Genomic DNA, 5172 nt, shown 5'->3' on the forward strand with positions numbered 1-5172 from the left:
TAAAGAAGATCCCATTCTGACATCTGCTGGTTAGTGTATATACTGCAATTCTAAAAAGCAATCTTCATAACCTATTTTTTTGAAGGCTACAATGATAAATTAGAAATAAAACACCAGGTCTTTTCCTTACTCTTTTTTTTTTTTTTTTGGCGGCTGGGGAAGGAGGGGAGGAGAGGGAGGGACGCGCCGGCTCAGGGGGAGAGCTCCTTACTCTTTATGTCTATCACACGGAGACTGTGAACAGTTGTTATTTACATGCTATTTGCATGCACTCAATATTACAGATACATACCTGTGGTGCCATTTGCATACTTTTGTACAAGTTCAGAAAAGCTTATATAGAGATCACATCTATAAAAGTTGAACAGACTTGTTACTGAGATGTAAAACATTACAAAATCACTTACTCTGTGTTTTAAATAATATCTGATGAAACGTTTTCAGTTATGAAATGCTCTTACATTGTTCCTTCATAAATAAAACAGTTGGCTTTAGTCCAATAAGCATTGTAGTAATGTGAAAAATCTGCTTTAAAGCATGTCTGATAATTTTCCTCTTTCTCAGTCACATTAGTATTTTCATATTCCAATGTCTATAAAAGGCATGCAAAAAATTTAATATTACATAAACAGCTATAGACAATAATACTGCTGCATTTGAAACAATGTTCCACTGGCAACTGCCTCACGATGCAGTTACTTGAAATATTCATTCATCAGCTGACATTAAAAATACAAATTTGGTGAACAAAAGGTGATTTAGAGATATATGTAATATGAAAACTGGGTTGTTAGAATCTACATGTTAGGAAGGAGCACTAGAATTAGTAGTTCAAGGTCCTGGGTTACAGCTTCAGCTCTGCTGCTATGTGACTATGAGTCAGATTTTTTACTTGCAAACACCAAAATCCAGCCTTGGTAGATTTAAGGAGAAAAGTAACTTGTTCAAAAAATTATAGGTAGTTTAGCATCACCAGGAGGCCTAGAGAATCAGGCTTGGAGACTAGGCAACTGGAATGTCACCCATTGTCACATGGTCACTCCACATAATCTGGTGCAGTGAAGACACCATCTCTGCTGAGGATTAGATGCCACCATTTGCTACCAAGGCCACAGGCACAGAACCCTGGGCTATTATGGCAGCCAGTGTTGGTCTAAGAACTTCATCTTGGCGCATTTGCATGGTCACCAAATAATTACTCCATGACGCTACTTTGCTGTGTCTCTGGCTCCCAATTCAAAATCCAGAGAACATTTAATTTGTCGTGTCACATGGAGAAGTGGAGAAAATATCTGGATTTCAGCATCTATAGGGAAGGCATGCCCTGATTCCCAACAAGCTTATAAGATGACGAACTTCCATATGTAGGAAGAGAGTTTAGATCCTGGGCAGACAAAAAAGGATGACGGAAGTCAATTGTGTTTACCCTGAAAAAATCACTTTCTCGCTTTTCTATGAAGCGAAGTAAATGAAGTTCACATGGCTGTTATGTATGTTTACTCTCATCCCACAATAAGTATCGACTATGTGCCAGGATGCAAAGTTGAGCAAGTTGGCTCTTGTTTAATGGTGGAGAAAAATCCACAGCAAGTGGCAGGATAGGGGCATGCGTAGGAGGGATGAGGGTAGGGAGAAGAAGGCTCAACTGCAGTTTGCAAATGATGTTTATATGTCCAAGTACTGATATGCAAAATCACATTTTCCATCCAACAAGTGATGCTTGCACCACTAAGGAAGACAGCATACTCTTTTTTTAAAACATATTTTTTATTAATTTTCAGAGAGATAGAAACATCAATGATCATTGATTAGCTGCCTCCTGCACGCTCCCCACTGGGGATCAGGCCCACAACCTGGGCATGTGCCCTTGACGAATCGAACCTGGGACCCTTAAGTTTATAGGTCGACACTCTATCCACTGAGCCAAACCGGCTAGGGCAGACAGCATACTCTCGTAGAAACCTGCTGTTGCACTCCTTTAAAATGCTTAGCTGGTCATAGCCAGTTTAACTCAGTGGATAGAGTGTCTGCCCTCAGACTGAAGGGTCCTGGGTTCAATTCTGGTCAAGGGCATGTACCTCAGTTGCAGGCTCATCTCCGGCCCCAGTCCGGGTGTGTGCAGGAGGCAACCAATTGATGTTTCTCTGTCTCTCCCTCTCCTTTCAACTCTCAAAATCAATGGAAAAATATCCTCAGGTGAGGATTAAAAAACAATCTTATATAATAAAAGGCTAATATGCAAATAGCCCAAACAGCAGAACAACTGAACAACCGGTTGCTACAACATGTGCTGATCACCAGGGGGCACATATGGAACATGGCGGGCGTCAGCAGCAGCTGGCAGAGCACAGAACATGATGGGCGTTGGCCACAGTGGGATGGTGGAGCAGGTGAGCGGGGGCGCCAGACCAAGGCGGGGTGCTGGTGGCTGTCATCGGGGTGAGCCTCTGGTGGTTACTGAAAATTCTTTGCTCCCATGCACCGTGGTCCCGCCCAGTGCTCGCACCCACTACCGGCACCTGGCGCTGGCCCCAATCGCTCAGCACTGTCAGTGGGTGCCAGCAGCAGTTGCTGGCCCCAATTGCCCCTCAGGGCTTCTCCACCTCCCCCTGCTCCTGAGGGGCGACTGGGGCCGGCAGCCACCTCTCACATCCACTGACCGCGCTGGCCCTGCTTGTACCCACTACTGGCTCTGGCCCCAATTGCTCTGCGCTGTCAGTGGTACGAGCAGGGCCAGCGCCTTCAGAGAGTGGGAGTGGTGGAGGCAGGAGCAGGGCTGCCAGCAGACGGGGGGATCAGGGGCCGCAGCGGGAGGGACTGGGCAGGGGCGCGGAAGATGGGTTGAGACCCACAGTCGCCTTTCAAGGTGCATGAATTCATGCACTGGGCTCCTAGTAATAATAAAAAATAAAAAAAAATAAAAGGCTTAGCTGTTTTATAGAAATGCCAAAACGATAATGTTGGCTGGCACAAATCCAGAAATTCAGGCTTTTGATTACTGATAGACATCTAGACTGCCAGTTTCACACAATGGGGTACTTTTCAAAGGATTAAATGTCATAGCTTTTCCAGTCATCAGTAAATCATCAAACTCATTGTAGTATAAATCATAACCTGTTCTGATATGACCTGACCTAAGTCAGAAAGGTGTTTCTACTATATCTAGCTACTGTGTGTACAGCTTTGTGTCTGCTTAAAATACACTGTTGGCTTTAGGCTTAGGGTGGTTCCTCTCCCACTAATATTCCCCACCCATGTATAAAAAGAGAGCAGCTGCATGGTAATTTGGACTTCACTCAGAATAATAATAGATGGAATACATTTTTATAGAATACATTCTATAGAATCAGGGACTGACAGGTCAATGGGACCACAGGGGTCAGCTATTACAAACCTCAGCCTGGTGTGATAATTTCTTTTTTACAACAATCTCAAATTAGATTTCTGTAGCTGACATTCTCTCCTAAAATCTAGAAGTCTATATCCAACTGGCTTTTGTATTGCTTCATTTGGATGACACAGAAGCATCTTAAACTTCACAGGTGCAAAACTGTGCTCTTGATCTCCCTCCACCTCCAAATATGTTCCCCTACAATAGTTACCATTTCAATAAACAGCACTTCCATGGGCTAGAATTCTGGGAATCCCCCTAATTTCCCATATTGAGCCAAGTTTGACTCTACCCCCCAAAATGTGTCTCTAATCCATTTCCATCTTCACCATCATTACTCCAGCCCAAGTCTTAACCAATGTCTCTGCTTCCACTCTTAGTTTTGTCTATCCTCTACTTAGTAGCTGGCATACTCTTTTTTAAATAGGTATCAGCCGTAACCGGTTTGGCTCAGAGGATAGAGCGTCGGCCTGCGGACTGAAGGGTCCCAGGTTCAATTCCGGTCAAGGGCATGTACCTTGGTTGTGGGCACATCCCCAGTGGGGGGTGTGCAGGAGGCAGCTGATCGATGTTTCTAACTCTCTATTCCTCTCCCTTCCTCTCTGTGAAAAATTAATAAAATATATATTTTTTTAAATAAAATAAAAATAAAAAGGTATCAACTCATCGACATTCTCTACACCTTCAGTGGCTTCCTTTCACATAAAATTTTAAAATCCTCATCATGGCCTACTACGTGCTACATGGTAGCTCCTACCTCTCTAACTTCATTTATCCTGTTCTCTCCTTAACCCAATAAGCTCTGACAAACTGGACATCTTCCATTCACCCAAAGAGCAATCTTCTTTCCTCTGCCCTGCGCCACCCCACCTGAGTCTTCACACTGGCTTCCCTCCTGACATCTGGTTAACTCCTTACCTTTCTCTGAGGGGTCCCTGACCACCTTCCCTTGCCCCCCAATTTTAAATCAGAGTTCCTCCTGCGCACTTACTATAACTTAAAATACATATTTAAACTATATCTGATTAAAACTACCTTCTCCACTTGAGAATTAACTTCGAGGACAGGAACCTATCTGCTTTGTTCACTTTTATGCCCACAACAGCAGCAGCGGCAGCAACAACTACCATTTTACTACGTGGCAGGTACTGTGCTAAGCGCTGTATCTGTAATACTTTTATATATACGCCGCATAGCCAGTGGTCAGTCTGTTGAATGAATGAACCCAGCCCCTAGGAGCACACCTACAAGTTGCTTACCACCATCTGCAACAGCCCAACTAGAGAGCATTCTGGTGATTGGAAGAGCCTTCTCTAGACTGACCCCAGCTGCCTGCCTGCGATCTCCACCCACCGATTCTATTTCTGCCCCTTTTGGGGCCACGCAGTACAAGCCTTCATTGTCTTCCCACCAGCTCCATCGCGGAACCGAAGCCCCATGCGTCTCCCCTCCTCCTCCCTCCCAGCCCCTCCCGCACCGACGCCTCCAGGTTCCTCTTCCGCCGCGGTGGTCCAGGAGCCGGGCCCCCGCCACCCCGGCCCGGCCGCCGCTCCCAGCATCCCCGGCCTCGCGCGTCACGTGACGGCGCCCGCCCCCCACCGGCCCCAGCCGCTGTCAGCCCCCAGGCGGGGGCTCCCGGCACGTCGGGCCGCCCCACGCCTCGCGGCTCCGCTGCAGCTCCAGCGCCCGCGACCACGACTGCGCGGGCGAGCGCCCGCGGGAGCCCGCGGCGAGGTAAGAGGCGGTGCGGGCGAAGCTGCGGGCGGGACTTACTCCATCCG

At 46.6% G+C, this 5172-nt stretch overlaps 1 protein-coding gene across 2 annotated transcripts in view; it reads left to right on the forward strand.

The window, feature by feature from the left end:
* Positions 1-5049: 5049 nt before the first annotated feature.
* FBXO10 (F-box protein 10) overlaps positions 5050-5172 on the forward strand; it is a 30600-nt gene continuing 30477 nt past the window's right edge. For both annotated transcript variants that reach the window (XM_006103215.3, XM_006103216.3), the window contains exon 1: positions 5050-5125. The gene's annotated coding sequence lies outside the window, so the exon portion shown is untranslated. The remainder of the gene's footprint in view (positions 5126-5172) is intronic.

Source organism: Myotis lucifugus, unplaced genomic scaffold, assembly GCF_000147115.1.
Source record: "Myotis lucifugus unplaced genomic scaffold, Myoluc2.0 scaffold_472, whole genome shotgun sequence".
NCBI classification, from domain to species: Eukaryota; Metazoa; Chordata; class Mammalia; order Chiroptera; family Vespertilionidae; genus Myotis; species Myotis lucifugus.